The sequence below is a fragment of the Colobus angolensis genome, unplaced genomic scaffold (genome assembly GCF_000951035.1).
Source record: "Colobus angolensis palliatus isolate OR3802 unplaced genomic scaffold, Cang.pa_1.0 Scaffold212, whole genome shotgun sequence".
Taxonomy (NCBI): Eukaryota; Metazoa; Chordata; class Mammalia; order Primates; family Cercopithecidae; genus Colobus; species Colobus angolensis.
Window position 1 is genome coordinate 3,743,898 of NW_012115289.1, and position 20,406 is coordinate 3,764,303.

At 44.3% G+C, this 20,406-nt stretch overlaps 2 pseudogenes across 1 annotated transcript; one reads left to right on the forward strand and one right to left on the reverse strand.

Annotated features, from left to right (window-relative positions):
• Positions 1-9,518: 9,518 nt before the first annotated feature.
• LOC105512466 lies at positions 9,519-11,212 on the reverse strand (annotated as a pseudogene).
• A 7,289-nt stretch (positions 11,213-18,501) lies between these two features.
• On the forward strand, positions 18,502-19,783 carry LOC105512448 (annotated as a pseudogene). Its single transcript, XR_001001854.1, has one exon. The product of XR_001001854.1 is annotated as a 60S ribosomal protein L3 pseudogene (transcript).
• The last annotated feature ends 623 nt before the right edge of the window (positions 19,784-20,406 follow it).

Here is a 20,406-nt window from a genome sequence, read left to right on the forward strand (position 1 = left end):
GCCAGGATGGTCTCGATCTCCTGACCTCGTGATCCGCCCGTCTCGGCCTCCCAAAGTGCTGGGATTACAGGCTTGAGCCACCGCGCCCGGCTAAAACTCCATTTCTATTCTAAAAACAAACAACAGCAGCAAAAGAACATCAGTGTGAGGACAAAAAAATGAGATTTGGGATTGGGGCGTTCTTTATGCAGAACACAGCAATTCTCACTGTGTCTACATTGAAGGAAACAAATATAAATTTTAGAAATGAACAAGGCTGGGTACGGCGGCTCACGCCCATAATCCCAACACTTTGAGAGGCCGAGGTGGGCGGATCGCCTGAGGTCAGGAGTTCAAGACCAGCCTTACCAACATGGTAAAACCCCGTCTCTACTAAAAATACAAAATTAGCCAGGTGTGGTGGCGCATGCCTGTAATCCCAGTTACTTGGGAGGCTGAGGCAGGGGAATTGCTTGAATCCCGGAGGTGGAGGTTGCAGTGAGCTAAGATTGCATCATTGCACTCCAGCCTGGGCAACAAGAGCAAAACTCTGTCTCAAAAACAAAACAAACAAACAAAACCCCAGTAGTATGTATTATGTAGCTGACTTTATATTAAGCAGTGAGTTGAGAGATATGATTAACTGAATTCTCTACAACTGACTTTTTTTTTTTTTTTTGAGACTGAGTTGCACTCTTGTCCCCCAGGCTGGGGGGTTCAAGAAACCTCACGGGTTCAAGAAATTCTCCTGCTTTAGTCTCCTAAGTAGCTGGGATTACAGGTGTGTGCCATCACACCCAGCTAATTTTTTGTATTTTTTAGTAGAGATGAGGTTTCACCATGATGGCCAGGCTGATCTTGAACTACTGACCTCGGGTAATCTGCTCATCTCGGCCTCCCAAAGTGTTGGGATTACAGGTGTGAGCCGCTGCACCTGGCCCTCTACAACTGACATTTAATATAAAAGGAAAAAAGAGTAAATAAATGATAAAATGTATGCTTATCCATCAGCATTAACCACCTTGAAAATATTATGATAAAAGAAATAGATAATTACCACTAAAAGGGCAAAAAACCTTGAGAATATACTTAAGGTGCCAAGAAAGGGATACCAAAATAAAACAAAACAAAACAACCAACCACAAACAAACAAAAAACCCCAGAATATACTTAAGGAAAGATTGTATTACTGAGGCCAGGCACAGTGGCTCACACCTGTAATCTCAGCACTTTGGGAGGCTGAGGTGGGTGGATCACTTGAGGCCAGGAGTTCAAGACCAGCCTAACTAACATGGTCAAACCCTGTCTCTACTAAAAAATACAAAAATTAGCTGGCGTGGTGGTGCACGCCTGTAGTCCCAGCTACTTGGGAGACTGAGGCACAAGAATCACTTAAACCCGGGAGGCAGAGGTTGCAGTGAGCCTAGATCATGCTGCTGCACTCCAGCATGGGTGACAGAGTGAGACTCCCTCTCAAAACAAAAAGAAAAAAAGAAAAGGATTGTATTACTGGAAATTTAAAGATGACATGAACTAAAGGGTTCTGGAAGGAGAAAAAAGAAAATATATTTTCAAATCAAGTTTTAACTAAACATCATTCCAATCAAAATACCAATATGATTTTTATTTTTTAAGAGTTTGAACAACATGTTAAACCAATAGGATTTTTCTTAGAAGTAGTTGAAACTGATATAAAGTTCACTGAATATAAAGTTCACTGGTCACAACTATGAATGAGAAAAAACAAAAAGTTCAGTAGGCTGGGCACTGTGGCTCACACCTATAACCCCAGCAATTTGGGAAGCTGAGGTGGGAGGATCACTTAAAGCCCAGGAGGTGGAGACCAGCCTGGGCAACATAGTGAGACCTTGTTTCTACAAAAAGCAATTTTAAAAAATTAGCCAGGTGTAGTAGTGCATGCCTTTAGTCCTAGCTCCTCAGGCGCCTGAGGCAGGAGGATCACTTGAGCCTGGGAGATTGAGGCTGTGGTGAGCTGTGATTGTACCACTGCACTCCAGTCTGGGTGGCAGAGCGAGAGTTTGTCTCAAAAAATAAAAATAAAGTTCACTGAACAGGTTAGGGTATCAAAAAATAGCTTTAAAAATGAGAGTAAAGAGGAGACAGTCTCTGTCAAGATGGCCAATGACATTATGATGCAACAATAATTTAAATAATGGAACAAATAAATAGATTCATGGGACTGAAATAGGAATCTCAGAAATATAACTTTATTACACATGATCATTTAATATATAACACAAAGACACTACTAAATAGAAGAAAGGATTATTTTATGAATGCTGAGACAATTAGTTGACAGTCTGTAGAAAATTACCTAGAACCATACCTTATAGTTTCTTCATTCTTTTTTTTTTTTGGACAGAGTCTCCTTTGTCGTCCAGGCTGGAATGCAGTGTCACCATCTTGGCTCACTGCAACCTCTGTCTCCCGGATTCAAGCAATTCTCCTGCCTCAGTGTCCTGAGTAGCTGGGATTACAGGTGTGTGCCACCACGCCCGGCTAATTTTTGTATTTTTAGTAGAGACGGGGTTTCACCATGTTGGCCACGCTGGTCTCGAACTCTTGACCTCAGGTAATCCACCTGCCTGGGCCTCCCAAAGTGCTGGGATTCCAGGCATGAGCCCCCATGCCCAGCTGAAAAATTTCTTTTTCTTTTTTCTTTTTCTTTTTCAGACAGAGTTTCGCTCTTGTTGCCCAGGCTGGAGTGCGATGGCGTGATGTCGTCTCACTGCAACCTCCACCTCCTGGGTTGAAGGTATTCTCCTGCCTCAGCCTCCCAAGTAGCTGGGATTACAGCCATTCATCACCACGCCTGGTTAATTTTGTATTTTTAGTAAAGATTTTTGTATTTTTTTATTCTCCATGTTGGTCAGGCAGGTCTCCAACACCTGACCTAAGGTGATCCACCCGCCTCGGCCTCCCAAAGTGCTTGAGCCACTGCGCCTGGCCACAGACAATTTGTTTTTTAAAGCAATTTTTCTATGCTTTTTACATGTAATATTTCATTTTATTTTTCATTTTTTCAGATGGAGTCTTGCTCTGTCACCCAGGTTGGAGTGCAGTGGCTTGATCTCAGCTCACTGCAACTTATGCCTCCCGGGTACGAGCAATTCTCCTGCCTCAGCCTCCCAAGTAGCTGGTATTACAGGCTTGCACCACCATGCCCGGCTAATTTTTATATTTTTAGAAAAGACAGAGTTTTGCCATGTTGGCCAGGCTGGTATTGAACTCCCAGCCTCAAGGGATCTGCCTGCCTTGGCCTCCCAAAGTGTTAGGATTACATGCGTGAGCCAACACCCCCAGCCTACATGTAATATTTCATTTAACCTTTATAATAATTCTGTGAAGTAGATATACTTGTTACTGCTATTTTGTAGATGAAAAATTGAGGCAGCTGGGCGCAGTGGCTCACATGTGTAATCCCAGCACTTTGGGAGGCCAAAGTGGGTGGATCACCTGAGGTCACGAGTTCGAGACCACCCTGTCCAACACAGTGAAACCCCATCTTTACTAAAAATACAAAAAAAAAACAAGTTAGCTGGTCGTGGTGGTGGGCGCCTGTAATCCCAGCTACTCGGGAGGCTGAGGCAGGAGAATCGCTTGAACCAGGGAGACAGAGATTTCAATGAACAGAGATCGTGCCATTGCACTCCAGCCCAGGCAATAAGAGTGAAACTCCATCTCAAAAAAAAAAGAGGTGGGGTCTATTACCCTTGAATTGCTCTCAAAAATAAAAAAGAAAGAAATGATTGGTTTGAATGACTAAGTTTTGGAATAATTTTTTACACAGCCATAGATAATGAAAATTCTACTTATTATCCTGTGAGTTAGGAATCATTTTTGTTCCAAGTTTGTAGAGAAGAAAGGAAGGTTCAGACAGGTTAAGTAACATGTCCAAGGTCATATGACCAGTCAGTAACTGAGCTGGGATTTGAAACCACGTGTGTCTGACTCCAGAATGGCTGCCATCAATCTCATGCCATTCTGTCTCTGAAAAGGGAACTCAACTCACACCCCAGAGTCATTCTGCTTCCCACTCAGAACTTACTAGTTTGTAGAGAAGAATTCCAGGCCTCTCAATTCCATACTGTAGGAGGGTCAAGTTCCCAAATGAAACTTCAGGAACATATAGAAATCTGGAGATTTAATAATGGTCAACAAATCTAAAAAAGGAGGTATATGGGGGTTGAAGAAGTATTTCAATCTCAGGTATAGTTCTACTTTTTCAATATATGCAGTTCCTCAGCTGGAAAGGACAACTCAGGCATCTCCAGTGTGGAAATACATCCCTTGTAGAATGATGGGCAAGGCTTTTGTTTATTTTCTGTGTTTTCTTCTTCTTCTTCTTCTTCTTCTTTTTTTTTTTTTAATAGAGACAAGGTCTCACTATGTTTCTCAGGCTGGAACTCCTGGCCTTAAAAGGACATCCTGCCTCTGCCTCTCAAAGCATTGGAACTACAGGCACGAGCCACTACATCTAGCTGGTTTATTTTCTACTGGGGAGTATCACTAGCCAGTTGCAAACATTCCAAAGCATCTTTGTCCCTTTGGTTGGTTGAAATTAAAGGCACTCTCTCCCAGAAGTTTTCTTCCTTCTGTGCCCACCTTGTTCAAGGAATTGGTTTCTGCTTTAAGTCAAGACACTAATAATGACTTTATGGATTGACCTGAGGAGGAATTTCCTGAGGGAGAATTGACCTAGGTAAGATTCTTGGTGCCTCCAAGACCTTCATTTGAATCCAACCTTGAATGCAAGTGATGTGATGATATCTTGAGCATTTCCTAGGGCTTTTTCCAAGGGAAAATAGGACCACTTGAGGTCCTCCCAGAGATGGAATTTAGTTCTGAAGACTGATTTTGGCAACCAAAGAAATTTGTATGCCTTCCTTATAACAATTAAAAGTAACAACTCTGTGGTCTCTCATGAGATCCAAAAGCAATACTCTTTTAATTTTATTGCTTTATTCTATTGTTCTTAGGCTCCTGTTGTGCTTAAAATTGTTATCTCTTTGGCTAGGTGCTATGTGGGTTGTATTTATCTGTGCCTTTCACAGAATAGATACCACAGAAATATTTTTTTCAAAAGAAAAATGACAATCAAAAGCATATCACACGTGGTGGCTCACACCTGTAATCTCAGCACTTTGGGAGGCCGAGGCAGGCAGATCACAAGGTCAGAAGATCGAGACCATCCTGGCCAACATAGTGAAACCCCATCTGTACTAAAATATAAAAAAAAATTAGCTGGGCATGCTGGCATGCACCTGTAGTCTCAGCTACTCGGGAGGCTAAGGCAGGGGAATTCCTTGAACCTGGGAGGTGGAGGTTGCAGTGAGCCGAGATCGCGCCACTACACTCCAGCCTAGTGACAGAGCAAGACTCCATCTCGAAAAACAAACAAACAAACAAACAAAAGCCACAAAAGCACATCACAGCTCTATTAGCTCATGGCCTCTGTTTCCCATTACGGCACTTAACTTTGCATCCAGAAGAAGCAACTGTGTATAATTTTAAAATATAGAGCAGTACTAAGTTTAGCCAAGTAGGTATCACTGAAATTGTAAAACTTGAGTACGGCTTTGAAAATTTTCTCTCTCTCTTTAAGGATAGCAAAATCAAAGTGAAAGCATGTATGAAAACTATACTAAAATGAAAAGAACTGATAAAATAAGATTAGTGAAGGGAAAAATCTCATGTGCTTGAGGATCACAGCAAGGTATTCCCCAAATTAAAGCAAAGGAGAAATGAAATTAGTTACATTCAAAATGTAATGAATGAGGCCAGGTGCAGTGGCTCATGCCTGTAATCTTGGCATTTTGGGAGGCTGAGGCGGGTGGGTTGCCTGAGGTCAGGAGTTCGAGACCAGCCTGGCCAACATGTTGAAACCCTATCTCTACTAAAAATACAAAAATTAGCTAAGTGTGGTGGTAGGTACCTGTGATCCCAGCTACTCGAGAGGCTGAGGCAGGAGAATCACTTGAACCCGGGAGGTGGAGTTTGCACTGAGCCAAGATCACACCGTTGCACTCTAGCCTGGGCAACAGAGTGAGATTCTACTTCAAAACAATAACAACAACAACAACAGGCTGGCTCACACTTGTAATTCCAGCACTTTGGGTGACTGAGGCAAGTGGATTGCTTGAGTGACATAGTTTGAGACCAGCCCAGGCAACCTGTGAAATCTTGTCTCTGCAAAAAAATCACAAAATCAGCCAGGCGTGGTGGTGTGAGCCTGTAGTCCCAGCTACTCGGGAAGGTGAGGTGGGAAGTTTCCTTGAGCCCTAGAGGCAGAAGTTGCAGTGAGTTCAGATTGTGCCACTGAACTCTAGCCTGGGCAACAGAGTGAGACTCAATCTCAAAGAAACAGACAAACAATAACAATAATATCTGCTGGGGCAGTGGCTCACACCTGTAATCCTAGCACTTTAGGAGGTGGAGGCTGGAAGATGGCTTGAGTTCAGGAGTTTGAGACCAGCCTGGGAAACATGGTGAGACCTCTTCTCTACAAATAATAATAATAATAAATAAATAAATAAATAAATAAAAATAGCCAGGAGTGGTGGCTTAAAAAAAATAAAAAGTTTATTTAACAATAGTTTCTATCACTGGACTTTGGTACGGGAGAGACAATAGGGAGAGGTGAGTAATATGGTAATCAGATATATGCGTTAGCCCATCTAGCTAGTGTCAGAAGGTTCTTAGGTATAGCTAATTGTTGCTGTGTGGAAATGTGGGTCCAGTGCTGTCCAATGCTCTGAATTTTTTTTATATGAAATTTCTTTAAAATTCCTTACACTTAATTATTGATTATTTAAAATATTCTGTACAGCGGGCACAGTGGCTCACACCTGTGATCCCAGCACTTTGGGAGGCCAAGGTGGGCGGATCACCTGAGGTTGGGAATTCGAGACCAGCCTGACCAACATGGAGAAACCCCATCTCTACTAAAAATACAAAGTTAGGCCAGGCGCAGTGGCTCATGCCTGTAATCCCAACAATTTGGGAGGCTGAGGAAGGTGGATCATGAGGTCAAGAGATCGAGACCATCCTGGCCAACATGGTGAAACCCCATCTCTACTAAAAATATAAAAATTGGCTGGGCGTGGTGGCACACACCTGTAGTCCCAGCTACTCGGGAGGCTGAGGCAGGAGAATCACTTGAACTAGGAGGAGGATGTGCAGTGAGCTGAGATCACGCCACTGCACTCCAGCCTGATCACAGAGTGAGACTCCGTCTCACAAAACAAACAAACAAACAAACAAACAAACAATTAGCCGGGTTGCCTGTAATCCCAGCTGCTACTTGGGAAGCTGAGGCAGGAGAATTGTTTGAACCTGGGAGGAAGAGGTTGCAGTGAGCCAAGATCACACCATTGCACTCCAGTCTGGGCAACAAGAGTGAAACTCCATCTCAAAAACAAAAAAACAAAAAAAGTCCTGTGCAAAAATCAGTAAAATGTTGATAATTATAGAAGTTGGATAATGGGCACATGATGGTTCATTTTATACTCTCCATCCTTTTCTTTTATGTTTGAAATTGTCATAATAAAAAGTTTTTTTCTTAAATCCAACCCATGCTGGCCAAATTAAATTATAATTTCTGTCTTACTTGCTAAGTGCTAAGAATGCACTTACACCTGTAATCCCAGCACTTTGGGAGGCCAAGGCAGGCAGATCATGAAGTCAAGAGATTGAGACCATCCTGGCCAACATGGTGAAACTTTGTCTCTACTAAAAATACAAAAATTAACTGGGTGTGATGGCATGCACCTGTAGTCCCAGCTACTCGTGAGGCTGAGGCAGGAGAATTGCTTGAACCTGGGAGGTGGAGGTTGCAGTGAATCCCATACTGTTCTTGTGATAGTGAGTACATCTCACCAGATCTGATGGTTATTATAAGGGGGAGTTTTCCTGCAGCTCTCTTTGCCTGCTGCCATCCATGTAAGATGTGACTTGTTCCTCCTTGCCTTCCGCCGTGATCGTGAGACTTCCACAGCCACGTGGAACTGTAAGTCCAATTAAACCTCTTTCTTTTGTAAATTGCCCAGTCTCAGGTATGTCTTTATTAGCAGTGTGAAAATGGACTAATACCCATATACAGAATAAGGCCAGTCACAGCGATTCATTCCCATAATCCCAGCACTTTGTGAGGCCTAGGTGGAAGAATTGCTTGAGCCTAGGAGTTCATAGTGATATCCTTCCTCAACAACAACAACAACAAGAAAAAAAAAACTTAGCTGAGCATGGTGGTGTGTGTCTGTAGTCTCAGCTGCTTGGGAGGCTGAGGTGGGAGGACCACTGAAGCCCAGGGAGATGGAGGCTGCAGTGAGTCATGATCATACTATTGCACTCTAGCCTAGGTAACAGAGCAAGACCCTGTCTCAAAAACAAACAAACAAACAAACAAACAAAGGAACACGTAATGGCCAGGCATGGTGGCTCATGCCTGTAATCCCAGCACTTTGAGAGGCCAAGGCAGGAGGATCACTTGAAGCTAGGAGTTCAAGACCAGCCTGGCCAACATAGTGATACCCCATCGCTACAAAAATTAAAACGAACAAACAAACAAAATACATATACAAAATAGTTTGTATCACCTGTATAAAAGTTAAATTCACAAAGAGCTTTTGTGGCTTCTGTAACAAATTACTGTACATTTAGTGGCTTGAAACAATAATGATTTGCCAGCCACGGTGGCTCACACCTGTAATCCCAGCACTTTGGAAGGCTGAGATGGGTGGATCACGAGGTCAGGAGATCGAGACCATCCTGGCTAACACGGTGAAACCCCATCTCTACTAAAAATACAAAAAATTAGCCAGGCACAGTGGTGGGCACCTGTAGTCCCAGCTACTTGGGAGGCTGAGGCAGAGCTTGCAGTGAGCCGAGATCGCACCACTGCACCCTAACCTGGGCGACAGAGGGAAACTCTGTCTCAAAAAAAAAAAAAAGAAAGAAAAAGAAACAACAATGATTTATCATGCTACACTTCTGGAGGTCAGAAGTCCAAAATGACACTCACTCAGCTAAAATCAAGGCGTTCAGTAGGGTGGCATTCCTTCTGGAGGATCCAGGGAGAATCCATTTTCTTGCCTTTTCCAGCTTCTACAGGTTGCCTGCATTCCTTGGCTTGTGGCCCCATTCTTTATCTTATAAGATTTTCTTGCAACACCATATCACTATGACACTGACAGTGAAACTCCTACGTCTTTCTGTCACATTTAAGAATCCTGTGATTACTTTGGATCCCCCCCCCCAGATAATCCAGGAAAATCTCTCTTTTAAAGTCAGCTGATTAGCAACCTTAACTCTATCTGCTGTATTTAAGTCCCCCTTTTCACAGTGTGATACATATAATAAGAAATCTATTTGTCCATAGTTTCTGTCATGGAGCTCCTGAAACACCTGGCATTTCCTGAGTGATAGGAGTTTCTTTTGTTATTCTTTATGAGCCCCATTTGTTTTTTTGTTTTTTAGAATGTAACAACAATAAAACTAATCTTAATTTTATTTGCATTTTATACATCAAATATTATATCTTTGAGTCTACCAGATTTCTGTTTTTGAAAAATGATTAAACAAACACTTAATATCAAAGGCAGAATCACATTTGTTCAGGTTCATGTTGATAATAGCTGGAGCTTCTTTGATTTTTGTTGTTGTTGTTGTTGTTGTTTTTGAGACAGAGTCTCTCTCTGTCACCCAGGCTGGAGTACAGTAGTAGCACAATCTCGGTTCACTGCAACCTCTGCAGGGATTAAAGGGATTCTTGTGCCTCAGCCTCCCAAGTGGCTGGTATTATAGGCTCCCGCCACTATGCCTGGCTAATTTTTGCTTTAGTAGAGATAGGATTTTACCATGTTGGCCAGGCTGGTCTTGAACTCCTGACCTGATGTCATCTGCCCCCCTCGGCCTCCCAACGTGCTGGGATTACAGGCACAAGCCACCATGCCTGACCTATAACGGGTTTTGAGTTAATGTATATATCTGGGATTGGCCAGCATAAACCAAGACGATGGTGATGGACCTTAATTAAACTACCATTACTGCAATGCCATACTATTCCTTCAATTTTAGCCTCTTTGCAAACTTCAAAGCAGGACAAGAGACGATTGTACTTCCAAACAGGTAGATTTCTTTTCTTTTTTTTTTTTTTGAGACAGAGTTTCACTCTGTTACCCAGGTTGGAGTGCAGTGGTATGATCTCGGCTCACTGCAGCCTCTGCCTCCCAGGTTCAAGTGATTCTCCTGCCTAAGCCTCCTGAGTAGCTGGGACTACAGGTGCCCACCACTACGCCCAGTTGAAATTTGTAATATTTAGTAGAGATGGGGTTTCACTCTGTTACCCAGGTTGGAGTGCAGTGGTGTGATCTCGGCTCACTGCAACCTCTGCCTCCCAGGTTCAAGTGATTCTCCTGCCTAAGCCTCCTGAGTAGCTGGGACTACAGGTGCCCACCACTACGCCCAGTTGAAATTTGTATTTTTAGTAGAGAAGGGGTTTCACTATGTTGGCCAGTCTGGTCTCGAACTCCTGACCTTGTGATCCACCCGCCTCGGCCTCCCAAAGTGCTGGGATTACAGGCGTGAGCTGCCACGCCCAGCCCCAGATGGGTAGATTTCTTATTTGGAATGCTCCATGTGGTATAAGAAGATGTAATGGATGCGTCTTGCTTCCTAACCCACATGGGTTTCCATTGATATTTGTTCCTATAAGCTCCAGTGTTTGTTCTAAAATTAGTGGCACTACACTTATTTCCAAAAGCCCAGGTTCATCAGGATGATGCTTTAGTACCAGGGCAATTTCAAATTCATAATGAACTACAGAGGAATGCCAGCAGTACTGTTTATTGTTTTTTTCTACTGGTACTCAACCAAGAATATGTCCATTTCCGTCAGGTACTGGATTCCCATTTAGTTGTTCTATTTCCTTTGCTGGTATGCAGCACTCTGGAGCCTGTTTGAAGTCCTCCTCAAGGTTCCCAAAACATTCTTTGGTGTTTTCTTTTGAATGTAGAAAAATGTAAAATATTTTCTTGGCTTGTTTGTTAGGTTTTCTATCTAGTTGAGCCCACAGGTGTGGCTAATCTGCTGCTCCCTTTTGGCAGAAGGCTCCTCTTTCCCTTCCATCACAAACACACATGATATTTTTTGCTGCATGGAGCCCAGGAACCTCTTGGTGAGCCCAACAAGCAGGGTGAGTGTAGGGTGCATTTTTTTTTTTTTTTTGTATTTTTTTTTTTTTTTTTTTTTTTTTTGAGACGGAGTCTCACTCTGTGGCCCAGGCTGGAGTGCAGTGGCCGAATCTCAGCTTACTGCAAACTCCGCCTCCTAGGCTCAAGCGATTCTCCTGTCTCAGCCTCCCAAGTAGCTGGGATTACAGGTGCAAGACACTATGCCCGGCTAATTTTTGTATTTTTAGTAGAAATGGGGTTTTGCTGTGTTGGCCAGGCTGGTCTCAAACTCCTGACCTCAGGTGATCCACCTGCCTTCGCCTCCCAAAGTATTCAGATTACAGGCGTGAGCCATTGCGCCCAGCCAAGGGTGTGCTTTTAAATGGCACCAGGTCCAGGCGGGTGAAAGCCCTGCAGCAGTAACTATGAGCCTCCATCCCCTTCCTGTGTGTGTGTGTGTGTGTGTTTTGATCTCACTCTGTCGCCCAGGTTGGGGTTCAGTGGCACAATTTTGGTATGAGCTCCTTTTAATCACACCTGAGTTTACACTAATGAGGTGAGTTGATGTGGGGCCTAGATGGGGGCTAGTCACCAGAAAAAACAAGTGGTTAGAGGGTTGGAAGTTTCAACCCTATTCACCAACCTTCTGGGAGTGAAAGAGGGATTGAGGATTGAGCTTTAAGTCTTGAGCAACAAGATTCAAAGAGCTTCGAAGTTGATGAACACATTGACTTGCTGGGAGGGTCATACTCCTGGAGAGGGTTTGGAAGCTCCATACCGACTCCCACCCAATACTGTGCCCTATGCACCTCTTCCGTCTGACTCTTCCTGGGTTGTGTACTTTATAATAAACCAGTAAATGTAGGAAAAGTTTTTCTGAGTTCTGTGAGCCATTCTAGCAAATTATTAATATCAAACTTAAAGAAGGGGTCATGGGAACCCCTGAGTTATATCAGCCAGAACTATGGATAAGGCATCAAACTTGCAAGTGCAGTCTGAAGTGGGGACAGTCTTGTGGGACTGAACCCTTAAGTCTGAAGCAAGCTAACTCCAGGTAGTTTGTGTCTGAATTAATTGAAATGTTTGACATCCAGATGTTGGAGAATTGCTTGGTGTAAAAAAACACCCCAGACACAGAACCTAACATATTGATAGGTTTTGGGGATTAGGATGTGGACATCTTTGCTTCCCTAAACACTAAAGTAGGGGCCAGGCACGGTGGCTCACACCTGTAATCCCAGCACCTTGGGAGGCTTGATTGCTCCCACCTTAATTGCTCTTTGAAATTTTTTTTGAAATATTTTAATTTTTAATTTAAAAAATTAGCCAGGTGTAGTGATGTCTACCTGTAGTCCTAGCTACTTGGGAGGCTGAGGTGGGAGGACAGCTTGAGTCTGGGAGTTCAAGGTTGCAAATGAGCCATGATCATAATGCTGCACTCCAGTCTGGGCGTCAGAGACCCAGTCTCCAAAAAAAAAAAAAAAAGAAAAGAAAAGAAAAAAGAAAAGAAAAGAAAAAAAAGAAAGAAAAGAAAAAGAAAGAAAACAAACCCAGTTGATACTGTGATGACTCCACATCTGAGCAGTACACTAGCCACAGAAAGGATCTGTACAGTGCAGATAAGCATGCCTGTCTTTCACAGATAAGTGTATCTTTCTTTCATAGCTAGGTGTACTGTCTTTTTATAACTTGATGACAATAGAGATTAAAACCATTGAGGGAGCTCTCTGAATCTGTCCTCGTTCTGAGGACTGCCTAATTTGATAAAAAACAAATTAAAAAGTAATAAAACCATCTAATTTTGTTTGTTCTAATTCCACATTTAGTTAACTTCTGATTTTACCCATGTACATATTTTTTCAAGATACAGAATACTCTGACTACACAATATTAAGGACTTCTCCATTTGACAGTTATGCTTCTTTCTTTTTTAAATTTTTTAAATTTTTTGAGACGGAATCTCGTTCTGTCACCCAGGCTGGATGCAGTGGCACAGTCTTGGCTCACTGCAACCTCCCTCTCCTGGGTTCAAGCGATTCTCCTGCTTCAGCCTCCTGAGTAGCTGGGACTACAGGCACCCGACACCACACCCAGATAATTTTTGTATTTTCAGTAGAGGCAGGGTTTCTCCATGTTGATCAGGCTGGTCTCGAACTCCTGACCTCAGGTGATCTGCCTGCCTTGGCCTCCCAAAGTGCTGGGATTGCAGGTGTGAGCCACTGTGCTCGGCCTATTTGGCAGTTGTATTTCTCATTGTAAATTAGCACCTTGGATACTGGTTTTAATATCTGTTGTCATCAAGTTATAAAAAGACAGTACACCTGGCTATAAAAGAAAGATACACTCGTCTGTGAAAGACAGGCATGCCTATCTGCACTGTACAGATCCTTTCTGTGGCTAGTGTACATTTCATGGACACTTTTGTACATTTCATGGACAATGAAGAAAGGTGGAGTTTTTGGACCTGAAGACTCAACTCTAGATTGTGGTGAATACAGCAAAGTTCTGCAATTTTGTGTGTCCTTTCCTCAGGTAGCATCTCTCTGTCTCACTGCACATTTCTTTTTGTTTTGTTTTTTGAGACAGGGTCTTGCTCTGTTGCCTGGGCAGGAGTGCAGTGGCATGATCATAGCTCACTGCAGCCTCTAATGCCTGGGCTCAAGGGATCCTCCCACCTCGGCCTCCTGAGTATGGGACTACAGGCACACATCAATGCTCAGCTAATTAAAAAAAAAAAAATTTTTTTTTGGGAAAGGGTCTCACTATGTCAGGCTCAAACTCCTGGCCTCATGCAATCCTCCCTCCGCAGCCTCCCAAAGTGTTAGGATTACAGCGTCAGACTGCACCCAGTCCCACTGACTATTTCTTATAAACACGGCAAGGATCTTTCATGCATCATAAATGTGAGTTAAATGACTTAAGACCTTTAAACAAAGACGATATCAAAGGCAAGGAGGAGCCTCCTGCCCGTCACAGTATCAGGGCAAGAACAAAGGCTTTGAAGGCCAAGAAAGCCACAAGGCAGCCAGAGTCTCCCGAAGAAGGCCCATGAATCACCTACCTCCAGGGGTGTAGCACACTGAGACTCCAAAGGGCCCTAGAAAATGTGTTTTCAGGAGGAACAACTGAAACCATAGTGCCATCATTAAGTTCCCCTTGACCTCAAAGAAGGTAGAGAAAACAACATGCTGGTTTTTACTATAGATGCCAAGGCCAACAAGCCTCAGATCAGGCAGTCTTTGAGAAAAACTGTATGATACTGACAGGGTGCGAACCCTGATAAAGCCTAATGGAGACAAGAAGACATACATTGGACTGGCCCCTGAGTACAGGGACTCGATACTGCCAACAAAATTGGGATCATCTAAAACTGAATTCAGGCCGGGTGTGGTGGCTCACGTCTGTAATCCCAGAACTTTGTGGGGCCAAAATGGGTAGATTGCTTGAGTCCAAGAGTTCAAGACCAGCCTGAGTAACATGGCGAAACTCCATCTCTACAAAAAATGCAATAATTATCTGGACATGGTGGCATGCACCTGTAGTCAGGAGGCTGAGGCAGGAGGTTCCCTTGAGCCCAGGAGGCAGAGGTTGCAGTGAGCCAATTTTGCATCATTGCACTCCAGGTTGAATGGTAGAGTGAGACCTCATCTCAAAAAACAAAAACAAATACAAAAAAACAGTGCCACGAGACTGGAAGGAGCTATACAGAAGGGAACATGGGCCAACTCCACTGTAGCCTGTGTGCAGAGATGGCCAATGACCAGAGGACCCTACTCCATTCCTGCTGCTCTGACTCTGTGAGTTTCATTTGATGGCACACCCTTAGGTGGGGCCTAAAGAATGACTGAGGTTCTGTTTTTTTTTGGAGACTTTTTTATTCCTGTTGCACAGGCTGGAGTGCAGTGGCATGATCTCGGCTCACGGCAACCTCTGCCTCCTGGGTTCAAGCATTTCTTGTGCCTCAGCCTCCCAAGTAGCTGGGACTACCTACATGCATGCACCACCAAAGCCTGGCTACTAATTTTTGTAGTTTTAGTATAGATGGGGGTTTGCCAGGTTAGCCAGGCTGGTCTCCAACTCCTGGCCTCAGGTTATCTACCTACCTTGGCTTCCCAAAGTGCTGGAGTTACAAGGCATAAGCCACTGCACCCAGCCTGAGGTTTATTTTCTGTCAACGCAGGAGGATAGGACTTGAAGAAGCAATTAAATTTATTTATAAGAAATAATAGATTGTGACATATCTTTTAGGCGCAACTTTATGGACTGTTACACAAAGGCATCTAACACCTCCATTATCAGGCCTGTGTCTTACCTTACACCCTCTTCTCCACTACAGTCCACCCACAGCCCAGCTGGACTTAGTCACTCTGAGTTTTTCATGACAGAACCCCCATGGGGCAGAATGTAATCTATTCCTTTCTGTACCCTTGCATTCCTCTCGGGGCTTGCTTCCTCTTCCCTCCTTGGGAATGCTCTTCTGCACTCTCATTTCTGCCTGTCGAAATTGAATCACCTTTTGAAGAAGCCCAGTTCAAAGCCCCTTCTGTCGGCTGAATTGTATTCCCTTCAACACAATTCATGTGTTGAAGTTCTAAACCCCGGTACCTCAGAATGCGACTCTATGTGGAGATAGATAGGAAATTGAAAGCGTTAATTATGTTAAAATGAGGTCATGAGGGTGGACCCTAATCTGATATGACTGGTGTCTTTAGAAAAAGAGGAGATCTAGGCTGGGCGCGGTGGCTCAAGCCTGTAATCCCAGCACTTTGGGAGGCCGAGACGGGCAGATCACGAGGTCAGGAGATCGAGACCATCCTGGCTAACACAGTGAAACCCCGTCTCTACTAAAAAATACAAAAAACTAGCCAGACGAGGTGGCGGGCGCCTGTAGTCCCAGCTACTTGGGAGGCTGAGGCAGGAGAATGGTGTGAACCTGGGAGGCGGAGTTTGCAGTGAGCTGAGATCACACCATTGCACTCCAGCCTGGGCAAAGCAACACCCTATCTCAAAAAAAAAAAAAAAAAGAAAAGAGGAGATCTGGACACAGACAGATATAGAAAGAAGACCATGGAAAGACCCAGGGAGAAGATGGTCATCTACAGTCCAGGAGAGAGGGCTCAGAAGAAACCGATCCTGCCAGCATCTTGATCTCAGGCATGGCCTCAAGAATTCTGTTGTTTAAATGGCCCAGTCTATGGTACTTTGTTGTAGGGACCCTAGCAAATAGGACCTGTTCTTCAGATGCCCCTTGCCTTGACTGTTCTGTTGCCCTTTGTGCAGCGGCCTTGCACGACCCTTAGTTGTAAACACAGTCATCCCTTTGGATCTGTGGGCAATTGGTTCCCGAAACCCCCATTGACACCCAAACTGTCAGCTGGCCCTTGGTATCCTTGGGTTCTGATGTGTGGACAGGAACACCCACTGCATGCTTCCCTTCAGCTTAGGGATGAGCCTCATCTATGACCTTTGCTTCTGCCATAGTCTTAGGATAATTCAAGATTGGCTGAGAAAATGACTGATACCTTGACTGAAATGATGAAATGTGCTGTGGCTTGGGAGATGCAATGGTATAACTTTTCTTAGAGTTTGGAAACAAAATGAGTTACAATTAACTTATTTCTGTGGTGGACTGTGTCACGCACCACCTAGATCCCATAGTAGGAATGAAAGACTTATTCCCCTACCTCCCAGGAATGCTGCAGGAAGACAGCACTCAGCTGTCTTTGGTGATCCCCTGGACTTGAAGAAAATTGTCTGATTGATCTAAGATCACCTGTCCTTTCAGGGCTGGCCTGTGGGAGTATAAAGGCTTGGCTTCCTATCCCCAACTCTGAGCAATTCTGAAGAGCCATCAACCTGAAGGACAATCCTTTGGGGTCCTGAGGTCTTTGCTGAGCCAGCACTGGAGCTAGACTTCTTCCTAGTCCTGCTTCCTCCCCTCCTTCCTCATGTATTGATCCTAAGAGCACTGCCTAATAAGGACCTTGCCTGTCAACTTCTGTCAGAGTCCATTTCTGGGAAACCCAACCCAGAAAGCGTTTCATATCAATTAATTAGTATTTTCTTGTAAATTTATGGCTGTTCATACAGACAACAGAAGGTATGTGTCAAATCCATGTTAATTATGTTTATTTTGTAATATAAATTCCATGAAGGAAAAAAAAAATAATAATAATAATAATAATATATAAAAAAATAAAAAAAATAAAAAAAATAAATTCCATGAAGGAATAAAAGGGAAGAAAAAATGATTGCATAGGGTGGGAAAATAGGTAGTAATTACTGAATTGTAAAAGAGCATAAATTAATGTTATTAATTTAAAATGAAGTTTATTACTATTTCAGCTACATTAAATAACCTGGTGAGCCAGCCGTGGTGGTGCATGCCTATAAGTCCCAGCTACTTGGGAGGCTGAGGTGTGAGGATCACTTAAGCCCAGAAGCTTGAGGCCAGTATGGGCAACATAGCAAGACCCTGTCTCAGTAAGTAAGTAAGTAAGTAAGTAAATAAATAAATACATACATAATTTGGTGTGCTAACCATTATTTCAATAAATTAACTTTGTGCGAGCAAAGATTTGAAGACTGGTCTCGCTTTTGTGCTGTTTGCTCTCACCTCAATTTTCTTTCTTTCTTCTTTTTTTTGAGACAGAGTCTCACCCTGTCACCCAGGCTGGAGTGCAATGGCACGATCGTGGCTCACTGCAACCTCCGCCTCCCGGGTTCAAGAGATTCTCCTGCTTCAGCCTCCCGCGTAGCTGGGATTACAGGTGCGCATCACCATGCCCGGCTAATTTGTTGTATCTTTAGTAGAGATGGGGTTTCACCATGTTGGCCAAGTTGGTCTTGAACTCCTGACCTTGTGATCTGCCCACCTTGGCCTCCTGAAAGTGCTGGGACTGCAGGCATGAGCCACTGTGCCTGGCCCTCACCTCAATTTTCTTCAACAGCTCTTTGCCATGAAGGTTTGGGCTTCTGTTTGTTACTAGAAGCATCCAGACCAAACATCTTCCATGAGGGAGAAACAAAAAGCTGAAGCAAACCCTTAAATGTGCTTGATAAAAATAAGGGAGTGAGGCACATCCGTGTCAGGCAGGTGGACAACCAAGATACTGGCTGACACTTTCATTTTGTTTGCTTTTGATTGTGAGCAGTAACATTCAAGAGAACTGGAAGGTGGCCCCTTAGGCTGCTGGCTAGCAAGGAAGTGCTGCAGGTCAGGATGGGAGGCTGCAGAGGAGGAGGGGAGAGGACAAGAAAGGTAAGTATGGTTCCTTGAAAAGTCAAGCGCACAGACCCTAGATCAGATGCTTAGATTCAAAATCCTGCTCTACCGGCGGGATTTGATGGCGTGATGTCTCACAGAAAGTTCTCCGCTCCCAGACATGGGTCCCTCGGCTTCCTGCCCCGGAAGCGCAGCAGCAGGCATCGCGGGAAGGTTAAGAGCTTCCCTAAGGATGATCCGTCTAAGCCGGTCCACCTCACAGCCTTCCTGGGACACAAGGCTGGCATGACCCACATCGTGCGGGAAGTCGACAGGCCAGGATCTAAGGTGAACAAGAAGGAGGTGGTGGAGGCTGTAACCATTGTGGAGACACCACCCATGGTGGTTGTGGGCATTGTGGGCTACGTGGAAACCCCTCGAGGCCTCCGGACCTTCAAGACTGTCTTCGCTGAGCACATCAGTGATGAATGCAAGAGGCGTTTCTATAAGAACTGGCATAAATCTAAGAAGAAGGCCTTTACCAAGTACTGCAAGAAATGGCAGGATGAGGATGGCAAGAAGCAGCTGGAGAAGGACTTCAGCAGCATGAAGAAGTACTGCCAAGTGATCCGTGTCATTGCCCACACCCAGATGCGCCTGCTTCCTCTGCACCAGAAGAAGGCCCACCTGATGGAGATCCAGGTGAACGGAGGCACCGTGGCCGAGAAACTGGACTGGGCCCGCGAGAGGCTTGAGCAGCAGGTACCTGTGAACCAAGTGTTTGGGCAGGATGAGATGATCGACGTCATCGGGGTGACCAAGGGCAAAGGCTACAAAGGGGTCACCAGTCGTTGGCACACCAAGAAGCTGCCCCGCAAGACCCACCGAGGCCTGCGCAAGGTGGCCTGCATTGGGGCATGGCATCCTGCTCGTGTGGCCTTCTCTGTGGCACGTGCTGGGCAGAAAGGCTACCATCACTGCACTGAGATCAATAAGAAGATCTATAAGATTGGCCAGGGCTACCTTATCAAGGACGGCAAGCTGATCAAGAACAATGCCTCCACTGACTATGACCTGTCTGACAAGAGCATCAAGGCTTTGTCCACTATGGTGAAGTGACCAATGACTTTGTCATGCTGAAAGGCTGTGTGGTGGGAACCAAGAAGCGGGTGCTCACCCTCCGCAAGTCCTTGCTGGTGCAGACGAAGCGGCGGGCTCTGGAGAAGATTGACCTTAAGTTCATTGACACCACCTGCAAGTTTGGCCATGGCCGCTTCCAGACCATGGAAGAGAAGAAAGCATTCATGGGACCACTCAAGAAAGACCGAATTGCAAAGGAAGAAGGAGCTTAATGCCAGGAGCAGATTTTGCAGCTGGTGGGGTCTCAATAAAAGTTATTTTCCACTGAAAAAAAAAAAAAATTAAATAAATAAATAAATAAAAAGATTCAAAATCCTTGCTTGCTTTCTAGCTGTATGTCCTTGAGAAAGTTCACTTAACTATTCTGAACTTCAGTTTCCTCAAGCATAAAATAGGATTAATGATAATTCTTACCCCATAGATTTGTCATGGTGATATTACATGTTAAGCATCTGGAACAATGCCTGACAATACAATCTCTTAATAAATGTTAGGCCTGTTCCTCTAGACTAGGAATTGAAGGTTGGTCTTTGTGCCCACAAACCACCCCTACCCTCAATGCCAGGAATGGCCACGGTGCATTGGAAGCAGCATTAGCAAGAGCAAAAGAAGATAGTCTATCTTTCATTACATTATTTAAGTCAATGGACATTAGTTACCACCCAGTAAAAAGGTATCTTATAGGGACACAAAGATGATTCAGAGATCTACGCCCCAAGAGCCTATTGTCAGATACAGAGTGCATGGTCATCTGGCTCCTGTTGAATGGAGACCCACCCTTTGGGAGTCACAGTGAAGTGTCAGGGTGACACTTCACTGGCCAGTGGTCACCTTTGCAGAAAGCCCTCACTGCCTGCAGCCTCTGGCACAGGGCAAAGAGCGCAAGTTTTA